This window comes from Hemicordylus capensis, chromosome 5, assembly GCF_027244095.1.
Source record: "Hemicordylus capensis ecotype Gifberg chromosome 5, rHemCap1.1.pri, whole genome shotgun sequence".
Classification (NCBI taxonomy): domain Eukaryota; kingdom Metazoa; phylum Chordata; class Lepidosauria; order Squamata; family Cordylidae; genus Hemicordylus; species Hemicordylus capensis.
This window is the reverse complement of record NC_069661.1, coordinates 227958621-227981799: the sequence shown is the minus strand read 5'-3', so window position 1 is coordinate 227981799 and position 23179 is coordinate 227958621. Positions and strand designations below refer to the sequence as shown.

The following is a 23179-nucleotide window of genomic DNA, read 5'->3' as shown; positions in this document are numbered from 1 at the left end:
ATCCGCAGTTTCCGTATCCGCAGCTGCAGCCAGGAACGGGACCCCCATAAATATCGAGGTCCTCCTGTACTTACCTGCTCCGCCACTTCCCTGCCACTTTTCCAGGCATGGCACCTCTCATAATTCTGCATGTGGCCACAGACACTAGTCCTTCTAAGTTGAGTAAGTGAGCATGCGTGCACAAGATTCCAGCCCCCCACTCAGAGGATTCCATCAGCCGCGTAGTCTTGCTGCCCTCCAATGGCTGCTTGGAGTGCTGGCAATCTTTCTTTCTTCCTGCTGCCGCTGTGGTGTTGGCTCTTGCTGTGGCCAGAGCGAAGAAATCAACTGTCCCCCTTCTGTAAGCTAGAGAGCCAATTCTCAGAGAAGGCTCCGAGCAGCTTCCCTTTCCTTCTGCCTCCCTACAGGTTAAGGCTTCCTTGTCCAATGGGAAAGCTGGGGGAGGGGCTTCTGCTGGGAGCTCCAGTGCTTAACTTACTTGTAGTTGCAGAGATCTTCTATATTGGTGGCTCATAGCTCAGAAAGAAGTGTACCTAGAGGGGTGTGTGTGAGAGAGAGTGAGTGTGCCTAGAGTAGTTGCCATGCCCCCTGGAATTCCGGGTTTCATCTGGATTTTAAGCATCTCACCCAGATTGCTTAACCCACCCAAATTTGCCCAGTTTTCAGGTTTTTTTTTTTTTTTTTTTTAAAGCTAAGCTTTAGCCTTTGTAGAAGCAGAATTACGGGACAAAACATGCAGTCACTATTCTGCACAAAAATTATTTTCAAGCCAATTGACATAATATGGAAATTAGGCACCCAGATTTGGAAAGCCAGAATATGGCAACTCTAGCCTAGAGGGACTGTGTGTGCCCGTGTGTATATAGAGGGAGTTGTGTGGGGTTGGCAGGGAAGGTGTGTACTAGAGGGACTGTGTGTGTGTGTGTGTGTAGAGGAAAGTGTGTAGGGTGGTTAAGAGAATGAGTGTACTAGAAGGACTGTGTGTGTCTGTGTGTGTGTGTGTAGAGGGAAGTGTGTGGGGTGGGAAGGGGAGTGTCCTAGAGGGAGTGTGTGTGTGTGTTGTATCTATAGTGGCACATAATAAAGCACATGTGTGCACACTGCCTTGATGCTGCCACCCAGAAGAAAACCCAGTCCGCTCACTGATTAAAAAAATTAGAGGAAACACTGGCCGTGGGGCTTCACCTCTCAGCCTGTGTGTGGCGGTGGGATACACATGGCCACTGCACATGCATGGTGGCCATGAGCATCCCACTGCCATGTGCAGGCTGCTGGGTGAAGCCCCGCGGCCACATGTGCACTTCTGAGCGGCGCAGCACTTCACCCAGAAAAGCGGTGGGTGGCGGAGGACCAGGTAAGGACTTGCTTCGCCCATGTTTAAAGGTACTGCTTCCCACCTCGCCGAAACATTCATGCACATCCGTAGATGCTAGGCAACAAAACACCTTAAATTCAATCAAACTTAATTTTGGTCAGTAACCAGCAAAACGCAAAACAATAATACAGTAGGAAAATAGATTATACAAGCTGTCAAAAAATGTATATGTTGATTTCTATATATAGGATCAATATGTTGTTGTTCTGCTAGTTAAAATGTAACAAACAAATCTTGTCTAACTGTACAGGCCACCACACAAAATCTTGCCACTTTAAAGGTAATTTCTACATTCCAGTCTGAAATCAAATAGGTGGCATAGAATGGCTCAGAACGACCTGGGAGAGATAATAGGAGAGGAGTAATAAGAGCACTGCAGATTTCTTGATAAAATATCTATCTCAAAAGATCATGCTCTACTATTTCCACAACACCTAAATCACGGGGCCAAACCCCTGAAATTATTGGGGGGTGCAGTGCATGGAATGGAGTAGTACTGTGCCTCTTAACAATTCTCCATCATCCACTCTGCAAATCAACAGATCCTCCCTGTGCAGCAGCAGCCTATCTTTTTTTATTTTTAAAAAGAATGGAATTTACATTCCATGTAAATGAAGCACCGTCCTAGCAGGCGTCTTTCCTTGCTGGTCATGCTTCAGAGGACCTTTGCTCTGCAGCAGAAGTCTGTCAGTGTGCACCATCATTTGTGAGGGAAAGCAATGCTAGCATCTACATTCTTTTAGCGCATTATCTGTGGTACGATACTGTAACAGTACCACTTAGACGTTTTAATGAGGAAAAGAATGAGGGATGTTTTTAATGCACACTGATAGAGTGCTTCTGCGGAGGGAGGTTCTGTGGATCAGCAGAAGCAGCAAGGAAAGAGACATACTAGGTCAATGTTTCACTGGCGCACACACAGTCTCACAAAAAGTCAGGCAGCTTTTGCATGGGAGTGGGGAACAGTGCTTCTCCATGCATACACATGAACTAATTGAAATGCGGGACTTCAATTACTTTGCTATCTGTTGGGAAACAACTCCTTCCCTAGAGAGGTTCCTTTTCCTGTTTTCAAGCAGAGGTTGAGGACTTTCTCTTTTTAAAATCTTTAGTCTTGGACAAAACTGATTTTACTTTGATTTTATCCACCACTCTGTTTCTTTCTACTGTTTTGTATGCATTTTTGAAATGTTTTATACTGTCTTACTGGTTTTTAGTAGACGGCTTTGGAATGTTTTACTGAAAAAGGTATATAGATCTGAAAAAACAAAACAAATAAAAGCCATGCAGTTGCTGCTAAATCCATACCTCTCAATGAAAAGCCAAATTTATCAAAAGAGCACCTGTGCATTGCTGGCTCTATCCTCTTTGTCAGGTACTGCAGTGCTTAATCAGTTCATTCTCCAAAAGGTGTGGCAGTGGCAGTCATTTGAACCATTGACCTCTTATTAAGGGACAGATGCTTTGTTTCAGAGCAGGGCTGCACAGGTTATGACCAAGCAAGCCAAAAGCAGTCCATCAGCCCATGCACGGCAGACAGCAGCACTCTAGAGTTCAAGAAACCTGCTTTTGCTTTCTTCCTGGAAATCTGCAATAGCCAGGGTGTTGCAGACAGCTGACAGGCTTTGGTATACGGTCACTGTGTTTGGCTTGATGGGTCACAATTAGTGCAAGGACGGCATGGGTAGGCGGACTTCAGGTTTGCGGGACAGGCTTTGTTTTACTACTAGAACCTCAACCAGAGGTTCAGCAACTGGAGACAAGTGCAAAGTGGTGGCTCAGTGGGTAGTAGTAGATGTTAATTTAGAATTGAATTAATAGGGTGCTTCTCAGCACATGCTTAGCCCAGGAATTTGTTTGCAGTGCCAGAATTGAGCTCACAGTTCTTTCAGATCAAAATCCACTCCTGTTTTTCTCCTGAGTCAGGGGTGTTCAACTGTGGCCCTCTGGCTGTTTTTGGCCTACAACTCTTATTATCCCTGGCCACTGGCCACTGTGGCTGTGAATGCTGGGAGTTGTAGGCCAAAAACAGCTAGGGGGCCACAGTTGGTCACCCCTGCCCTAAACTTTCTTCATTGTAAGAAGTCTAACTTGGGTGCAGGGGGAGAGAAATCATTTTGCTATTGTTAAACTATCTGGCAAGTTTTCTGACTCCACTCTACTGCAGATTACCCGGAGACACACCACCAGATTCTAGTCGACCTTCTGCCCACCCCTGTTCTAGAAACTAAGTCTTATTCTTCTCCCTCTGTGTGTGTGATGTATTTATATGTTTACACACACACCACACAGAGAGACCCTCCTTAATCACCTTAACGAAGAACTGCTAGCATAGTGCATGTATCATTTGACATTTTTCTGGATTGAAGACAATTATTGCTGCAGCTACACTATTAACTATTTCAGAGAGGCTGTAGATCATCGGTAGAGCTCATGCGTTGCATGCTGAAGGTCCCAGGTTCAATCTCTGGCATCTCCAAGTAAATCTGAGAAAGATCTGTCTGAATCCCTGGAGAACCACTGCCAGTCAGTGTAGACAATACTGAGCGAGATGGACCAATTGCCTGACTCGGTAGAAGGCAACTTCATGTGTTCATTTAAGCCAGAGGTTGCCGGTTCAAATCCCTGCTGGTTTGTTTCCCAGACTATGGGAAACACTTATATCGGGCAGCAGCGATATAGGAAGATGCTGAAAGGCATCATCTCATACTGTGCGAAAGATGGCAATGGTAAACCCCTCCTGTACTCTACCAAAGACAACCACAGGGCTCTGTGGTCACCAGGACTTGACACCGACTTGACAGCACACTTGACCTTTGTGTGAGCACCCCAACTGTGATTGGTTTCTTCCTGTCTAGTAGCATAATTGTGCCTTTGGTAAGCACCACGAAATTTAGGCTGGTTCCTCAACTAAATCCTGGATCAGGCTGTAAGCCATCCTAAGTGTGAGCACAAAGTCATGGTGTGAGTACACTCTCTTGAGCTCCTTGGAGAAAGGGTGAGAGATAAGGTTGTTTCCATAGGGGACATGCTATGAGCTCACTTCCCAGGATGTATTATTGCTGCATTGCATCCAAAGTGAAAGCAGAAAGTACTTCAGACATATAACAGTTTTAGCAGCTACCCAAAGTACATCCTTAAAATGTGCCCATTAAAACTGTAACGTGAAGCCAAGCCTTGAGAGGCAAGCAAGGAAATGCCCTTCTACATCCTGAATTAACCAAGCCAGACAAACTCTTTTGTCCCATCCTATTGAAAGGCAACATTGTCCTTTGAACTATGTATAACAGTGGAGTATTTTATCTCTATATGCATTCCTTTGATCGGTTTAATCAGGTGACAGAAACAGAAGCTTTTAAAAAAAAAACATGGTTAATGTCAAGTCAGTGAATGCAGTTGTATTGACTTCACTGCAGTGTCAAATGTGAATGCCAGATAAGTACATTGTGGAAGGTGGAAAACCAATAGTCCAGCAGCACAGAGAGATAAGCTGTTAACTGAGCAAAGAGGCATCTTTTAACATGGTTATTCTCTTATATTTAGTAGGGAGAGAGCAACTGTCCCTATCTAGCCCTAGCACAGCATCCCCCAAATGGTTGTTGCTGGTGTCTACCTTTATGTTTCTTTTTAGATTGTGAACCCTTCGAGAACAGGGAGCCATCTTATTCATTTACCAACCCGTTCTCATGTAAGCCACTTTGAGAACGTTTGTTGAAAAGTAAAGTATGATGTCGAGTTGGTGTCGACTCCTGGCGACCACAGAGTCCCGTGGTTCTCTTTGGTAGAATACAGGAGGGGGTTACCATTGCCTCATCCCATGCAGTATGAGATGATGCCTTTCAGCATCTTCCTATATGTCTGTTGTCCGATATAGATGTTTCACCAGCAGGGATTCGAACTGGCAACCTCTGGCTTGCTAATCAAGTCATTTCCCGCGCTGTGCCATTAGAGGAACATAAATATTTGTTGTAGTAGCAGCATCAGCAGCTGGTGACCTCGCTTAGTGAGAAGTTGCCTAGACAAAGTACAGCATACCAGAAGGCATTATGTCAGATGTTAGGCACAGAATTGGCCCTCTGGTTCACCTGATTCCTCAAACCAGGAGAATTCTGGGCACTTGTGGGGGGATCTAACCCTGACTGGCCTGCAGTTCCTTCTTTTAACCCATAGCCCTGGTTCAAGAAGGAAACAACTAGAGCTCCACAGGGCTGTTACTCCCCTATTACTAGGGGAGTAACAGCAGGAGAGAGGGCATACCTTCAACTCCTGCTGTAGACTTCCAGTGGCACCTGGTGGGCCACTGTGCGAAACAGGATGCTGGACTAGATGGGCCTTGGGCCTGGTCCAGCAGGGCTGTTCTTATGTTCTTAGGGCTCTCAGTTCAAATTGCTTTCACTGTATTCATGAAACTTGGTTGGTCCAAAATATACTATTATTAGAACATTTTTTTAAAAAGTTGAACTCCTTCAAAATTAACTGTATCAGTTATAGATCTAAAAATACTTCCGACCGTGCTTTGCTGCTGAGAAAAGTCTTGATCTGTAAGCCAACAAATTTAGCTGAGGCTTAACTTCATTAGTGATGTCTAAACACATTAACCATATGCTCCTCAGCATATGGGTAAATATATATCAATTTATTTTCATTAGTGTTTTATTGCAAGAGGTGCTAGTTCCAACTCTACCAAAGATGCTGTCACCAGGTTGGCCTTGGAAGAGCAAGAGGTTAAGTGTTGCTTCTCCCAGTAATTAGGCCACCATGTGGAGACTGCTTGAATCTGCTTCCACATGGTGGCTGCCCCTACAGTGAACCCTTCCTTGTGTACTGGCTAGCCATGTGGATCACCTCCCGCTGTGCTGTGCTACTTCAAGCATATTGCTCAGAATGTTAGTTGGTAGCATGGGCCAAGTCAATCCAGTTAGTGAACTGGGGTAGAAATGTGCAAATAGATTCGAGTTCTAATAAGTTTGAGATAGCAGTGCTGAGCCACACTTTGTCCATGGCTCTTCTTCCCAGGAAGACGATGGGTGAGCTCTAAACCATGCTGACCACTGAGGAAGCAATTGCCATAGCCGGCTGGCTGAGGACAGGAGTGGTGGATCAGCTCAGGATACCACCCTTTGGGTGCAACGCCAGCACATGTTTTGTCCTGCCTAGGTGACCCAGAGATGAAGGGCAAAGTGGTCACCCCTGATGAGCTGCCCAGATGGAGGGACCTCCTGGTTGCAGAGGTCAGGCAAGCCAAGGAGAGGCGGCCTGGGTGCAACCAGGAGGAGGGTGCTGGAGTGTCTACTGCTAGCGTGCAGTCCACCCCTAGCAACAGCATCACCGCCATCTCCCAGTCCCGCAGTGTGGTGTCCCTGGCAGGGCCAAGCGAGCTGCTGGTTCTGCCTCTACATTCCACCTGGTGGTTCATGGAAGGGTTCCTTGGCGCCTTGCCAGGGGTATGGGAGGAGCCCACCAAGTCCTGCAGCAGTGCTGAGCAGTGTGTGCTGCAGGAGCCGGTGGCAGGCTGGAAGATGGAGCTGGTCCAGTTCTGGGCATTGCTTTGCATCGCCAAGTCTGGCTGGTCTTGGAGGCGGTTGTCGGATGGTTCCTCTCGTGCCCTCCAACCAGCGTCCACAGCAAGAGGGTGTTCTCCATGGCTGGGGATGTGGTGGCATCCCATTGCACATGCATGGATGTTGACTTTGTGGAGCAGCTAGTCTTCCTGGAAAGCCAACCGCCCCTGCTGGGCTCTCCAGAGCTGGCTATGGAGAGTGGTCATGGTCACCCACATCCACTGCAACACCATTGGCAGCTTGTACCACCCTGGACAATACCAAAACCAAATATGTCACAGTCTGCCCATTAGTGCTGCTGACACATGCACACCACGCCAATGGCCCATGATGAGATGGACTGGTGCCCTGACCCATGTGTCAGGCTTTCAGCCGGGGCCCAGTACCATTCTGAGGCAATGGTATAATCCAGACACAGGCAGGCAAGATGTATATTGGAGAACACTGTTGGATCAGGCCCAAGGCCCATCTAGTTCAGCATCCTGCTTCACAAAGGGGCCCACCAGATGCCACTGGGAGCCTACAGGTAGGAGTTGAGGGCATGCCCTAGTCTCTCCTGCTGTTACTCCCCTGCAACTGGTATCTAGAGGCATCCTGAATACCAATTGCAGAGAAGAATACCAGTTGCAAAGAAGAAAAGAAGGAGTTTGTTTATTTTATTGTTCAATTTATATACTGCTTTTCATTAAAATAATCTCAAAGCAGTTTGCAATATAATTAAAACAATGCATAATTAAAATACAAAGGTACAGATGATCTCAAAAATTAAAATAATACATAATTAAAATACAAAAGTACAGATAATATAAATATAAAACAGTATCTATTTAAAAAATTTAATAATTCATTAAAAACAGATATCCTATCATCATAATATAGAAAAAACAAAGCAGCAGTAAAACACATGGTAAGAGTGTCTAGAAGCTTTGTTCCTTGTCAGGCCATTGGTCCATCAGGCCATGACTGCTCTGTTCTCCTGTCTCTCTGGCAGGCAGGATGGAAGGAAGGTAGGTTTGATTTTGTGATTTTTCTCAGCACTGAGTAAGTATAATATGCTTGCTGTGCTATGCTTGCTGTTATAACTATGTGGTTTTGCTGGATCTCAGATTGGACAGAGGTCTGGATGCCTTGAGTTGTGGTTTGTTTTGTTGTGGAGAGAAATGGACAGTGGCTGCTCAGCTCTGTCTCTCTCTGTGTTTGTGTAATATTTCCTTGGTGCTTACTGTGAGATGAGTTCCATGTCTGCCCTTGAGACTAACTTGTGTTTCACTCATTGCTCTGCTCAGCAATCTGCATTTGGCATTGCAAGGTGTACTCACTCAGTCAAAATGTGGCTGAAGACGTTGTTCTAGTTGAGCTTTTGGCTATGTTTGCTGCTAAGGGTGCTGTTGTGGCAGCTGTTGCTCTGCTGAAGTAAGGAGTCATAATTGTGTGAGAGAGATTAACTTGTGCCAGTGCTGTTACTGCTGTGCAGGCACTGTAGCTGGTAGTGGATTCTGGGTCAGTTATTCTTTTTTGGCCATCTTTGGACCGTGTGTTTGGCAAAATGTGGTATTTTGTGTTGGGAGGGACTGTGTGCTTCTGTTCTGCAGTGTTTTTCAAGGCAAAAACTATATCACAAAACCCATGAACAAGGACAAAGGCAATGATAACAGAGGCACAACGCAGGTAGTGACCAAATTAACATGTAATAACAAATACCCACAGGCACCCATATTATGACAATAAATGAATACAGTGATAAGGGCTAAACAAGCCCCACACGATAAAGAATGTTGAACTGGCAACAGTCACTGGAATGCTGGTCATAAACGATGATATATATGGTGCTGCTGTGCCGAAAGACAGTCCTCAAAAATGCGAAGTGCTGCACTCTGAACAAAAACCTTCGCCTGAAAGGCTAGGCACAGAATTCTTGAAAGTAGAACTAGAATCTTGACAGACTTCCTAGGTTGTGGTCTGTTTCATAAGTATCTTCATCAGAAGTATGGTAATCTGTGCATCAATGGTCATAATAATGAAGCCTCAAACACACAAAATACATGGTGAAAACATGTAATGAATACAAACTTATCACTGTATTCATTTATTGTCATAATATGGGTGCCTGTGGGTATTTGTTATTACATGTTTAATTTGGTCACTACCTGCACTGTGCCTCTGTTATCATTGCCTTTGTCCTTGTTCATGGGTTTTGTGATATCGTTTTTGCCTCTATTACCCGTGTTTCCCCAGTTTTTTTCTTGTTCAGCAGTGTTTTTCAAGGCAGGGTTGCAAAAATTGTGCACTCTGATTGTTTTGCCCATATGGAGCAATGAGGAACTCGAATCACTCCATTGTCCCCCATAGGTAGGTCCTAGGGACACTAAAATGGGTTGGGTGGTAGTAGGGCATGATGGGATCCTATGGGTTTGTTTTTTTAAAGGTTAAAAAAAATTAAAATTGCCAGTGCCATTTCTTTTGTGGGTTGGGTGGTAGGTAGCACCCATCAGGCCCTACCACCCAACCCACTACGGTGTCCCTAGGACCTACCCTTGGGGAACAATGGGGTGACTCAAGTTCATCATTGTTCCCTATGGGTGAATCACTCAATTCGTTTCGAGTTGATTAGTCGAAACAGCCTGCAATGGCCGCTACTTTGACCAATTGATTTGAATACTTTGCAATTTGATTCAGGCTCAAATCAAACTGCAAAATCTCTAAACAGGAGTACGCACAAAAGGGACTGCTGTTAGCATTTATAAGCCTGGTTTAAGAGCACATGTTGCAGCGGCCTTGCTGAAGCTGTTTAAGCCTGGTCAATGCTCGGATGGATGACTGACTTAGAATATTGATGCCCCCTGGAGTTCCCCGATGGAAGAAAGGTGAGATATTTACCTTTATATCCCGCTCTTCCTCCAAGGAGCCCAGAGCGGTGCACTACATACTTGAGTTTCTCCTCACAACAACCCTGTGAAGTAGGTTAGGCTGAGAGAGAAGTGACTGGCCCAGAGTCACTCAGTTAGTATCATGGCTGAATGGGGATTTGAACTCGGGTCTCCCCGGTCCTAGTCCAGCACTCTAACCACTACACCACGCTGGCTCCCCTACAGCACCCGGTATTCCCAGGCAGTCTCCCATCCAAGTACTAACCAGGCCTGACCCTGCTTAGCTTCCGAGATCAGACGAGATCGGGCGCGTTCAGGGTAGTGTGGCCATAGAAGTAAACAATAATATAGCACTTTATGCTGGTAATCACTTCAGTGATCCAGTAAGGTCGGCCATGAAAGTGTGTCTGGGGCCACATAGCAAGTTCATGCCTGAGGCAGAATTTAAGCTGGGGATCTTCTTACTCATAGGCCACACTCTGAGTCACTAGGTTGTTACCAGCTCTGATGCTTGCACTGCAGTATTCAGCTGGGCTCACTGCAGACTGTGCAGGCATGACTTTTGTGAGGACTGGATGTGCAAATTGGGGAAAGCAGGATCACACCTGGTGGCCCTGCCCTCTGCCCCCCCCCCGCACATTCAGCATAATGTCTGCATAGAGCCTATGCATGTCAACTTTATACACCTATAAAGTGCACACTAGGGGTGTACACATAAAATAATGTTTTTTTCAGTTTGGAACTTCATTGGTTTTCATTACTTATAGTTTGCTTTGTTTCGGGACTATTTGTGTCCTGTGCTGTTCATTTTGGGACCCATTCAGCAAGTCCAAATTTTGTTCTGGAGCCCTCATTCATTTTAGAGTAAATATTATTGTTTGCAGCCTCTATATCTCACCTTTCTTCCATCGGGGAACTCCAGGGGCATCAATATTCTAAGTCAGTCACCCATCCGAGCATTGACCAGGCTTAAACAGCTTCAGCAAGGCCACTGCAACATGTGCTCTTAAACCAGGCTTATAAATGCTAATAGCAGTCCCTTTTAGGTTTGCATTTTCCTATTTTTTAACTTTATTTTTCACCACCGCTACTCATGTTGGTGACAGCCGCTGCTACACTGTATAGCTGCCTCCTGGTGGGCGCCATCTTGAATTATCCATACTGGTTCAGGATTCAGCTTTGTCATAAGGCATTGCAGGTAGTGATGTGCACGGTCCGGAGAAGTCCGGACCGGCACCGAAGGGGGGCCTTTTTTTTAGGGCGGGGAGGGCTTGCTTAGCCCTCCCGCCTCCTTGCCCCCGCCAGCGCCTGTATTTTCTAGTATAGGGGCGCTGGAAACCAGCCGCCCCCCCGCCGCGGCGGCGGCAGCGGCGAAAGAACTCCCAATGCCAGGTCTACCCAGCGATCGGAGGCCCGGTCTACCCGGCCCTTTCCCGGCGGGTAGACTGGGCCTCCGGTGAACGGTGTGCTTTGCGGCGCGCACAAAACACCATTATGCCGGAGGCCTTCCAAACGAGAGGAGCTCTGTGCCGGAGCTCCTCTCGTTTCCTATCGGGTGAGCGGGTGAGCGGGCGGGCGGGCGGGCGGGCGGGCGGGCGGGCAGCTAGCTGGGAGGGAGGGAGGGCTGGCATTGGGAGTTCTTTCGCCGCGGCGGCGGGGGGGCGGCTGGTTTCCAGCGCCCCTATACTAGAAAATACAGGCGCTGGCGGGGGCAAGGAGGCGGGAGGGCTAAGCAAGCCCTCCCGCCCTTAAAGGCATACCCCCCACCCGGACCCGGACCAGGCAGGGCCGGACCGGTCCGGCAGTTCGGCCATTCTTTGGAATGGCCGCCGGACCGGTTCGGGCACACTACTAATTGCAGGTATTCAAGGTGGCATCTGCCAAGAGGTTTCTGTGCACTGCAGCTTCTGTCCCTGCTGTCGCACTTGAGAACACAAACCATAGCAAAAATAAGTGGTCTTTTAAACAACTACCTTAAAAAAATGTACAAAAATGAATGGGGTTGGAACCACATTAGATAGGGTTCCCATTCGTTTAATCATGAATGGAAAATTTGGCTCCTTTTGGTTCATCTTCCCTTTCATTATGAAATGCATCACCTTACTATAGACACATAGGCTCTGTGCAAACGTTAAGTTGAACATGTGTGCTGGGGGTGGGGCAGGGCCATGAGCATGATTCCACTCACTATTTGTGTTTTAGCCTAACAAAAGTAATATCAAACTGTTGTCATGTGGATGCAGTTCTCAGTGGCTTCCACTCAGCTGCTTTCCTGTTTGAGTTGGCCCTGTGGGTCCACCCATGATTTTATGGGTCTGTCTTTCTATAGTAAGGCTGTAAAAATTAAAAAGAGAGAGAGAGAGAGATCCTCAGTAGTTCCCATTCTTTACCCTGTTTATTGTCATAAATTTCACCCATTTCAGCCATATCTATATGGAAGTCATGGAGGTGGAGAGTGGGACTGCACCCAGTGGCACCCCCCACCCCTTCACATGTTCTTCACAAGGTAAGAATAGAGCCTACATGTGTTCAATGCGTATGCATGTAGATTTTGTTTACATGACTGGAAGCCCTGCAAAATGCAAGGTCTTTGATTGTGTGGAGAAATTCTATGCTCATGCAAGGTTCTTACCTTTCCAATTAATGTGTGGAGGATGGGGAATGAGTCCTGTGGGTAAGATTCTGTTCCCTCCTCTATTCACATCCACAGATATGCAGGGGCGTAACTATAATAGGGCAAGGGGAGACAGTTGTCTGGGGGCCCACTGCCTTGCCCCCCCCCCAGAGGCAAGTCACATGACTGACTCCCCCAGCCACGCACCCGCCCAGGCTTCCTTCAGTTGTATTCATCCTCCGAAATTGATGTGAGTGTTAAGACCCGGAGCTACCAGAACAGCATGTCTTTCTCTAGTACCATTAAATGACCTTCATCGCCCACAATTTACAAAACCTTTTAAAAATAATTTAAGATCAAGTTCTATTGTGGCACATAGGTTTACACACACACAGAGAGAATTTTACTATTTGCTTACCACTATTCAGTGTTTTTTGTTACCACTATTCAGCCTCATTTAAGATTTCTTTACTTCATGAGCTGAGCTTCAGTGGGGGGTGATGGTTTAAAATCTTGTCTCTAGGCCCACTCCAACCTTGCCACGCCCCTGCAGATATGTTTATATGGACAGGGCTTTTAATGTAGCAAGTGAAGCCTTATTTGAAAAATAGTAAAGCATCCTTAAAGAGGCATAACAGTATGGTATCTATTTATTACCTAATTTACTACATTGTTCATTACTTTAATTTGTTTGGTAACATGCGAATCTCCTCAGTATTCTGATGCAAGTGATTATATTGTATCATTATCATTATTATTTATTATTTTAACATTTATATCCCGCTCTTCCTCCAAGGAGCCCAGAGTGGTGTACTACATACTTGAGTTTCTCTTTCACAACAACCCTGTGAAGTAGGTTAGGCTGAGAGAGAAGTGACTGGCCCAGAGTCACCCAGCTAGTTTCATGGCTGAATGGGGATTTGAACTCAGGTCTCCCCGGTCCTAGTCCAGCACTCTAACCACTACACCACGCTGGCTCTCCTTATGCAATGCTGTATTTATTATCTCTCTCATTATGCAATGCTGTATTTGCAAGGTGGCATTTGTGTATTTAACAGGACTGCATTTGATACAGATTTTTTTAATTGCTAAAAAGTTAATGACTAGCTTGTCTCTTTTTTCCTCTAACAAAATGCGTCATCTTATATAATCTTTATTTATGTAAAAATTATTATGTAGTCTTTATTGATCTTTTCAGGCCTCTTTGTTGTTCAGACCTTCCTGTTTTTCATTTTATATAATAATAATAATATTGATTTATCCTCGATCATTATGTAACATAATAACTATAAATATTATGTCATTTATATTTATTGGGAAGTTATAATAACTGTGGTGTGACTCTGAGCTGTATCTTTTAGGGGTATTTTTTTATTGGTAGAGTGTATCTTTGTGCTTTAATCTCAAATGATGGTGAGGTAGAAGGTTTCAGGGGATTTTCTATTTTGTTATAATTTGTGTATTTAAAGAAAGCCTCTCCTGATCTGTTTACTTGTGGTAGTAGCTGCTGATGTTATGGTGTTCTCCCATTTTGTTTAGTCGTTGTTTATTACTTGAAAAATAAAAATGAATAATAATATGACAAATTTGATTACTGTATTATGGCTAACATGTAGAAATTCAGTTACAGAGCCTATAAAGACATGCTGTGCTTCAACATTTTAAGTTCCAGACTTGTACATTGTGTCAGTTTTTCTCTTTCCTTGCTTTTTACTTTCATCAATAATTAAAAGAACTAATAGCCCTGTTCAGATGTTATTTTGAAAAAGCTGTAGGTGAGACCAGCTGTCCCAACACACGCGGGAAGACCTGCTCCCCCAGGCACGTCACTCAACCCTCACCCCCGCCTGCCTGTCCTCTTCACTTTTAGGCTGGTGTTCATTTGAAGAGGCAAATCCCCTAACCATGATGGCGGGCATTTCTGTGATTAGCAGGCTCTGGTGCCCAGTGGGTGATGTGTCAGGGCAGGACCCCCAGATGACTGTACTCACGTACAGCTTTTTCTCAACTTCTATTCAGATAAGTCTGAATAGGGCTTATCTGTTCTGTTAATTCTTTCTGAACTGCTGTCATCTTTGGGTAGGATGTGTACTTTCTACTGCGTAGAAAGAAAATCTTCATAACAAAGGAGGCAACAATTGATAATGGAATGACATGGATCACAGGTAAACTGACCTTTCTGTCATAGGCCACCATTTTAATAAAGAGCCTGTGAGCGCTCCCAGGCACATTAAATTAAGGCATACATAGATAATCATATTTGGATTTATTTACAATTTTCATCACTTCGTATTATGCTCCCTGGACCCACCTACGTGAGCTCATAAATATGAAATTTCACTTTTATGATACTTCAGTTCTGGAAGAGAGGATAAAACAAGGAGAGACTAGAATACACAATTACGAGGGCTCTATGAATTGCTCCCCAAGGTGGAAAAACAGACTTTGCTGGAGAGCCACAAACAGGGAAATACATGTGTTCTTGCAGAGTTGGAATATGCCAGTCTAATTAAGAATACAATTCAGTTTGGTGCTACTTATTCTGTTATCTTTTCTATTTGCACCTAATACAATGCAGTCTTTATACTTTATTTACACAAATATCCCCTCCAAAGAGTCTCTAATGTGGCTGCTTCCTTGTTACAGAAGCCACAAAGCAAAGTTTCCAACATCACAGAATGATTGCATATTCTGTCTTCAACAGATGGGTAGAGGTGTAAAAACTACATACATTTCACCATTATAAGCCCTGAATATTCTGTTGGTCAGAAAATCCAAACCACACATCTAAATCAATTTGAAATGTGGTGTGAAGTAATTAAGTGATAAGTATCATCAGCTTTTGAAGTTTGGTGAAGCTCTGTTGAGAATTGACCACAATACCGCCGTTTTGAAAACCGAGATGTAAGAAGCTGTTTTCACTTGTTGGTTACGTATTTGTCCAAGGCTAGTCAACTTTTCCTTTTCCTTTTTTTGAGTGTGTGTGTGGGGGCGGTTTCGGGGAGGAGTCCATAGTGGAATGCATTATTTGCAAGGAGGCGGGGAGGGGCGGGGAGAACTGTTAAATCGCTTCTGAAGTTCCCATTATAACATGGTAATCAACGGAAGGTATATGTCACAGCATATATCAAATGGCCTGTCTAATTATTCCCAGCAGCATTTTATCCCCTCAACAGTGTAGACAGCTATATATAGCTGTGTCGGCCAACTGAGTCACTATGGCAAGCTGAGCAGTGCTCTGAATTGACCCTCTTTCAGGGCAGAGATTGTTGGCTTGTTGAGTCTCTTTTGGACCTGCAATAGGAATGGGGTCTGTTAGTATATTTAAAAACATAATGCCTTGGGGAAGGGTGGCTGCTGTTGCTCCTGTTGCTCATTGTCCTTTTTAAAAAAAAGTGTGTGTTATTTTGCAATAATACTTGTGACATACATAATAATCATAGAACAACAAAGAACCATTAGCAAGGAAAACCTACATACATGCCACAAATGGAAACTGTGTTTGTGTATATGCGCCCTGTGCTAGGGAAAACAAGTTGTTGGTTATTGAACATACAGATGCAACTTGATAAGAGAGAGCATTCAGGATAGAATATTGCTCCAAAATTTGATTTGAGAAGAATGGGGGTTACATATTGACTATTCCTTATTAACATATTCAATTAATGGATATCATATTTCCAAATTGTTTTGTTACTGCTCAAGCTAGTTTGTTTGTTTGTTTATTTATTTAATTAATTTATTTATCATATTTCACCCGGAATTTGGTGTGTCGGACTTGCAGACAATGTAATTTGCCAGACCCTGTTGAACCAATCTTCAGTGGTATAGTTCAGGGGTTCCCAGCCTGTGGTCCTCCAGATGTTGCTGAACTACAGCTCCCATCATCCCCAGCCACAATAAGTTGTAGTTGTAGTTCAGCAACATCTGGAGGACCACAGGTTGGGAGCCTCTGGTATAGTTTGTTCTTGAAAGTCGTTAAAGTCATTACTGTATCCAGTGTCATTGAGTTCCACAGATCAGTTTACAAAATAAATGCTTATGACACTGGAATCTCTTCCAGTTGCAGACATTATATTAATCTATGGTTTTTCAGATTTGAAAGAAGTTTGTCTTAAATGCTTTGGGGGAATAAAGGACTTGATGAAGCTCTTTGCAATTTCTCCAGTTGCTGATACCACTTTTGGTTGAGGTGTGAGCAATTGTCCAGCTGAACAACTTTCCAGAGCTGAAAGTGCCTCTAGAATCTCCTACTAGTACAGTAATCACTTGACCTACGAACTACTCAACTTACGTTGTTTTCGAGTTACGAGCGACAAAAAGACCGGAAGTAGTTGCTTACCGGAAGTAGTTGCTTACCCGACCTACGAATGTTTAGATGCGGCTTCCTCGAATTACGAGTGCTTTGAGACTTCCGTGGTGCGCTCCTCGACTTACGAAAATTTCAACCTCCGAACGTGCGTTCGGAATGGATTATTTACATAAGTCGAGGGACCACTGTAGTACTAAACATTGTCAGCCAACTGCGTGCCTGATGGGAGTTAGCCTCCATCATCTTGAAGGGAAAGCATCTTGTCCACAGCAACTATCAGACCTGCCATTCACCAATCCCCTAATCCTGTCTAACACAGGAGAAATGGACACTTTGTACCCCACCTCCCCTGTGAGGATGGTAACTGGAAAACTCTTTGAACTATGGATAGGTGTCAGGCCCACAGTTGCCTCTACCCACTGGAGTATCTCACCTCCTCATGGGCTAAGGAGCTGTCAACTTGGGCCCTTGTGGCCTACCTCTGAGGGGTGGAAGGGGCTCACCGCCCTTCCAGGTGCTTTGCCTAAGAAACTCTTTAAAAGTTGTGTGTTGCCTTTGTCAGATGTCAGCTATTTTCCATCTACTTGCTGGACCAACCTTCATCAAGCTATGTAAGTGCTTTGCTGTAGACTCTAGAGTGTGTTCTAAGTTAGAGATGACTCTTGCTTTATTTTCCTAATGCCTACCTGCTCCCTTTCCACACCTTGGTTCCTGTAGATTTATAAAGTAATCTTTCAGAGAGAACAGTCTTGCCTCTTGTGTGTGTTGCTCAGAGACTCTGGAGTTGCGCTCCCCACGAGCTGTTTGGTTGAGCAACTTAAAGGGAAACTTACCTGAAGGGGTGAACTAAGCCCAGCTCCTGCTCTGCGGAGGCAGAGGGGATCCTCCAAAGGTTGGTTTAGAGTCAGACTCAGACTTGAATTCTCTCTGGAAGCAGAGAGTGGCGGCAGCGACTACCAGGCACCGCACTGGAGCAGTGGTGAGTGAGTAAAACTGCCCAAACTCCAGTGGGGTTCTATTACAATCATATGTATGCATTTGTGGTATTTCTAGAACTTAGTGCTTGTTATTTTAGGACCACAGCTGGATGCTGTAAGAATGCAGATGTACTGCATGATATTGGTGGCATATTCCCTAATCAGCAGCCCATTTATGAGATGATGTGGATAACATCAGAGTGCATCAGGTAGAAATTCATCAGGCACATCTGTAGGAAGTGATTGTGGATCTATTTAGTTTCTGTTTGGACATTTGCTATAGTAGGTGGGATTTTCAGGGGAGCACTGTGCTTTGTAAAGATGCATCAGACAGAAATTCATCAGGTATATATCTAGCAAGTGATGGGGAAGGTCGGTGTGTCTGTTGAATTTCTGCCTGGACACATCCCCCCCGCCCCAGACCCAGGCAAAGTGAGGGTGCATGGAGACTGATTTGTAAAGCTAGCATAATATATGAGGCTGCACAAAGTCTTTCAGTCCTTGATGCAGAATATGGCCATCTTAACTTGCAATTTCCACACACTGAAAATTGTAAGCACCTTAACTCGCATTGTAAACCAAAGAGGGTTGTTTGGGTTTCTTTCTTTCTTGATGTTGTATTATATAATGCATAAGAAGCTAGGCTGGGGGAAATGGATAGATGTTCTATATGCTGACAAGCCTAGGAGATCTGTAACCGTATTCCAAATACCACATTAACATTTGTGCAGGATCAGCAGAATGAAGATGAGTGAAGGGAAAGTCTAGGAGGAGTTTGCATGGGGAAGCTTGCCGCTTCAGGCAGGGAGAGGGTGGAAAGAAAATGATAGGTCTGCTGGTTTAACAGTGCAGACAGACCATGCTATGCTGACCACATGAGGAAGAACAAGCCGTTCCTTCAGTCATTTTATTTATGTACCAATTTTATGTGCATTTGTATGACTCAGGATTATGAACTGACATTATTATTATTTAATTGTTTGTTCACTTAGCTTTTATGAGATGCTCAAAGCCTGGGATCTCAAAATACAAGGTGGGCTTCCCTGAAGGACTGTGACCACTTGCTAGGAAAAGTATAGGCTCCTCTCTGACTCAACTTCTCCAGTCTAGGTGTTGAGTGTGGTCTCCAAGACAATACCGCAGGCATCCTTACATCTGAACTGGTAGAGTCCAAGTTCAAAATATATATTTTTTTCTTGGATGTTACGAGCTGACCTCCCAACTGAACTCCATCAGACAGAGGCCTGGAATCTCCATCTGAACCTAAGTATTTGTAAGAAGAGTGGCTGATCGCTCACATTAATAAGATTAGGATGAAATTAAGCTCATTACAGGAAGCAACTAACCATTGCTTTGGACAGAAGGGTGAAAAAGCTGACTCTCACAACTCTGTAAATCAAAATGGATGTGGGAGGTGCAGCTGCAGTGGTGATGACAGCTCCACAAAATCCCTCACGGGGAATCTGACACATATATCTGTCTGAAATGAAAGAGAATGGCACACCATTTCAGAGTATGAAATGCCAGCTCCTTGAAGTCGCCCCATCCGCTTACTAAAGCATATGCTCTGACTCAAGGTTGACTCAGCCTTCCATCCTTCCGAGGTCGGTAAAATGAGTACCCAGAATGTTGGGGGGCAATATGCTAAATCATTGTAAACCGCTTAGAGAGCTTCCAGCTATAGAGTGGTATATAAATGTAAGTGCTATTGCTATTGCTATTGCTATCCCTATTCTCTGGAACAGTCCCTATTCTCTGGGACTTGCTGTTCCTGGTAATTCACTGTTTTGCTTATGCTTGAGTTTGGCGGATTCCTTGTTAAATTTTCTGAGTGTGAGTTGCAGAGCTTTCATTCTTCAGGTTTCATCTCTCTCTCTCCAGAGGCTCAAGCAGTTAAATTTCAGGGTGAGGAGTGGCACAACATCTTGTCTGCATTGCCAATGCAGACGTTTGCCTACGTTCTCTTTTACGATGGTTCTTATACATTTTTTGTTAGATCCCCTGGAGCCCTTGCCTCAGTGGTGAATGGTGGTGGAAGGTTGCGGGAGTGAGACAGTTCCAACATTTCTGTACCCCATCTCTGCCTCGGGTTTCTTGTCCCCTGCTCTGTGTAGCTTTTAGCCAGAGGAAAGACCTGCTCTCATTGCATGGCCCGCAAGCTTCCTCCCCACGTCCTCATCAGCCTCCTCCTTAAATAAGTTCCAGCAGTTGGTGCGGGTCTCGCAAGGGGCTGAGCCTCTATTATGCAGAAGCGTGCCTTTCACCAGTTGGGAGTCCTGGGCCAGCCCTCTGTCTCAGCAGGAATTTGTCTGCTACAACAGCTGACCTGGGCAGCAACTCCTCAGCTGTGACTCTGTTGTTGCACAGGCAAGGTCATGCCCATTGGTCTCAGAGCACTGGGCCCTCCACATATTTATGGGCCGTCTTGAGTACTGTTTGGCAGGAAGGTGACATACAGATCTTTCCCCCCCAATAAAATAATAAGGCGCCATCCTGTCTGCAGCCTGACATTTCCCACATTGTACTTGCTAGATACATCTGAACTACTGATAACCTCCTTTTTAGAATAAAAAGCCATTTCTAGGATGGCTGACTTCCAGGCTAAAGACATGCTCGGGCAACAAACAAAGCCGTGCTAGTGCAAGAAGAGGCCCTGTCCCACTAGCGCAAAGCTGCACAAAGTCATTGGGATTCGTGGAATTGGAGTCTTGTGCAAAGGTTTCCAGCAAAACATATGAGGTTCCTGACTTAGCACAACATGTTTGTGCAGGCACTTCATTAGTCTGGATGTCAGCCATTAAATTTAATCAAAAGAACAAGTATGGCTTCTAAATCAGTAGGAGAAGCTTGCGGAATAAATCAGGGCTTGGCAGACTTCAGGCATAAGAATCCTGAGCGCCACCAACTGGAGCCAGCTGGGAAATATTTATTTATTTATTTATTTACATGTTATATCCCACTCTTCCTCCAAGGAGCCCAGAGCGGTGAACTACATACTTAAGATTCTCCTCACAACAACCCTGTGAAGTAGGTTAGGCTGAGAGAGAAGTGACTGGCCCAGAGTCTCCCAGCAAGTATCATGGCTGAATGAGGATTTGAACGCGGGTCTCCCCGGTCCTAGTCCAGCACTCTAACCACTACACCACTCTGGCTCTCGTACGGCTTGGAGGTGCAGTCATACACATAGGATTAAGAAACAGGGTTCTTCTGAGCACATACTCAGGCCAAGGCTTTGTTTTCAGTACCAGAAGTGAATTCACAGCCTTTTAACAAAAATCCACTCCTGGTTTTCCTCCAAGCTTTCTTCATTGCAGCAGTATTAAGCTAGAATGCACCTTTTTGTTGCTGCTCTTGTTAAACAGTTCGGAGTCACAAATCCTTGCTGATCTTTTGCATGTGACCAAGATCTGCCCACTTCTGAAGCAGTGTCGGCTGGTGAGGGTGGTGTTGGGTGGGGTGAGGTGAGAGGTACCTTTTAAAAAAAGTGATTACTGAATGCTGCCACGAGCAGCAGCACCCTGTCTGGCATTCTGCGTGGTAGCGGCTGCAGCTCTGGCACTCAGCTGACCTCTGAGCATGTGCAGAGGTCAGGTGAGTGTCGGAGCTGCGGCTTGCAGGTGTTGGCGGTACCACTAGTAATCACTTTTTGAAGGTACCTCTCACCACCCCCACCCCAACTGGTTGCCACTGCCTTGAAGTAAATGGATACAGGATTCCAAAGGCAGAGTTGAGCCTTCAGCAGTTTATAATAGTGTGTGTATGGGTGGGATGGCTTGGGCAAGAATTGGTCTATGGGTGGATTGACTGACATTAACAACTCTTCAGGGATCTTCATTTCAGTTGTCTGGATGGGTTTGCCTTAGTCTCAGATCACTGATGTATCTCTGGTAGAACAGGTGTGAAAAATCAAATATGACCCATTACAAAGGCTCTTAGGATTTCAGGTTGCTGTGGACTGCTCAGAGGACCTGCTCCATTATAAGTAAATTCAAAACTTGCTGATAGGAAATGGATTGTGTAAATTGGATTGTATAAAATTGAGCTGTTAAACCAGCAGTTAGACTGCTTTTGTAATGCATGAAAATGGTGACTAAGTTGGTGTGTACGATATGGTATGTACTATATGATATGTATCAAATATATTGGCCGCGTTTGCATGTAACGTGAAACCGGAGGTAGACAGACCCTTCGTTTTCAGGGCCCTTCCTCTTCCTGATCCACCAAGGCCACATCCCAGCAAGCTCCGTAGTGCTTGCATCGCCAGATTGTGGGCAAAGCTCCATAGTGCTTGTGTCAACAGACTGTGGGCACATTACAGGAATGGCAGTCATTGGCCACGATCTTGAAGGGGGGATGCTGAGCATGATTGTGCCTTTTCAGAATGGTCTGGCTGTCCTTGTCAGGGAAAGGGCATTTAAATCCCTTTAAATGCCATGGTATGCCAGCCCTTAACTTGACAGTGATTGCACTGCTGCCCTCGTAAGAGCCCTGAAACAAAACAGTCTCACACATGCACAGGAGTTTTTTTTTGGGGGGGGAGGAATCTTGGGGGGGGGAGCTATTTTCCTGTTAGGAAGGGGAAGGGAACATGAGGACTTTCTAGGAGGGGATATGTATATGAGGGAGACCAAAGTATCCTGGGGTCTGGCCCGCTGTGACCAAGGATGCTCTTGCGAGGACCTGGCAAAGCAGTCCATGGAGACCAAACCACACACCTGCCCACAAGGCAGCTTGCTGTCAGTGGACTAGCACTCTCATGAGTTGAGCTAACCCAACAAAGGGGGCCCTGCATGTATGGGTCCTCTGCGTTCTCTGGTTAATGATAGAATTTTTGCACAACTACTGCCTCCTCTCCAGGGAAGCCTTTCACACACTCAGAGGAGATTTTGACATTCCATGTGTCCAGGCATAGCAGAGTGTACAGACTGGGAAAACACTGGGAGTGGGGACAGATCTTTACTCTCCTTCAAAATTCCCAGGTTTGGACTGGTGTTGCACTGTATGCAGATCTGCCACTGTGGGGAATCATGGGAGAGGGAAGCCACAATTATCCAGCAACCCCAGGAGAATAGGGTCACCGTTCTGAGCAAATACAAAGATGGACATGTTCAAATAGGTGGATGGGCTGGTAGAGGGCATGCTTTGACAGCTTCTTGGCAGCACTCGCAGGGAGGGCTGTTGCTGGAGTGCCCATCCCCACTGCTTGCTTATATAGAGCAATGTGGCTGGTCCCCCATGGCCTGACAGTCTTGTGAGAGAGCAGTGCATGGGAGCAGGGGATTGTCATCACACATTGTTAGAGTTGCTGCTCAACACCCCTGTTCCCCCAGATGGTTCTTCTCATGAGTTGTGAAGGGGTATCGCCATGGCCTTACACTCTCATGAGTGAGTAGTCTGCTCAAGAACAGCATCTGTCGTCACTGCATATGTCAAATGGCTCCTTTCACTGGGGCAATGCTGATCCTGCTGCCTG

General features: G+C 45.2%; 1 protein-coding gene and 1 non-coding gene across 11 annotated transcripts in view; one reads left to right on the top strand and one right to left on the bottom strand.

Moving 5' to 3' along the window:
* Positions 1 to 23179, top strand: part of TBXAS1 (thromboxane A synthase 1) — a 402124-nt gene that overhangs the window by 120518 nt on the left and 258427 nt on the right. The gene's annotated exons all lie outside the window — the stretch shown is intronic.
* LOC128328581 (5S ribosomal RNA) lies at positions 10020 to 10138 on the bottom strand. Its single transcript, XR_008309311.1, has one exon. It is a non-coding gene; the product is annotated as a 5S ribosomal RNA (ribosomal RNA).